Here is a 1,422-nt window from a genome sequence, read left to right as displayed (position 1 = left end):
AGGACTTTCGAAGTGCTATGAGGTGATTAACAATGTGCGTGAACCTCTTCTGGACGTCATAGATGTTTTCTTCAGGTTTCATCTGAAACATCTCATATTCTTGAATGAGATAATTCGTCATGGCCTTCTTTACTTCATTAGTTCCTTCATGAGTAACCTCAAAGCCGTCCCACATTTCTTTTGCGCTTTTACATGTAGATACCCTAAAAAACTCATCAATAATAAATGCAGATGAAATAATATTTCTAGCCTTAACATCATAATGAGCTCTTTTACTTTCATCCTGCTTCCATTCAGAAAAATTCTTTAAGACAATTTTACCATCAACAATCTTTGTAGGCTCATAAGGTCCATTAATAACAACATCCCAAATACCTTTATCAATAGATTCCGAGAAAATTCTCATTCTGATTTTCCAAAAAAGGATAATTTTCTCCTGCAAACAGAGAGGGTTTGTTTATGGAAGCACCTTCTCAGAAGGTTTGAGAAACAAAGGCCATTAGGATCAAAATAATCGATTACACAGAAAATCTAATCGATTAGTTTTCGATCAACTTTCAAAAAAATAGCTCTGGTGCCAATTGTAAGAATAGTTAGGCCTTATTTCTCAACACCAAGAGGGCTTGGGGGGGGGGGGGAGAGAGAATTAGTTCTTATTGAAAATATGTTCTTTTGTTATCTTTTGGAAAATCTTGAGAACTTTCTTTAACACGCAAAACAATAAAGAATATAATGCAGTAAAAGAGTGAAGGGATAGGAAAACCAACACAGATTTTTATACTGGTTCAGCCAAGCCTACGTCCAGTCTTCCTTCAAGAACCTTAGTTGAAGGGGAACCACTAATGATCGAGTTTACAAGCAAGAATACAAAGACTCCTTCTCAATGCACTCTCCTTCCCTACTGAATATCACTTACAACAAACAAGAGGTGAACACCCTCACACTCTCACAACCCATAAAACAATCCTAACTTTCTGTCACCTTAGAGCAATGCTAACTCTAAGAGTACCTTGAGAGAAATCCCAACTCTCAATGAGAACAACCACAATTCTCTCCCCTGTTATAACAGCACAAGAACTCAATCTACAGATTGAAAAAGATAAACTTGATCTTCACAGCAACACCCTAATAGTGCAGATATGATAAGTAACCTTTAAGCAAAATTCTTGACAAAATCTTGATGTATTATCCCATATTTGATCCTTGATTCTTCAAGATGGTTCTTGGACGCTTCCTGTAATCAAAACTCAATCGAAATATTAGTTATGAAATTGAATGTTCTCAAATTCGTTTTGAAACAACGCGCAAGACAACTATTTATAGGATTTTCAAAATCCTGACGCATTTTAATCGATTACTAAATTAATGTAATCGGTTAAGTATTTAATAGTGCTATAACAGATTTACATTAAAAAGATTTAA

Source organism: Vigna angularis, chromosome 4 (genome assembly GCF_016808095.1).
Source record: "Vigna angularis cultivar LongXiaoDou No.4 chromosome 4, ASM1680809v1, whole genome shotgun sequence".
In the NCBI taxonomy this organism is placed as follows: domain Eukaryota; kingdom Viridiplantae; phylum Streptophyta; class Magnoliopsida; order Fabales; family Fabaceae; genus Vigna; species Vigna angularis.
This window is presented reverse-complemented; position numbering follows the sequence as displayed.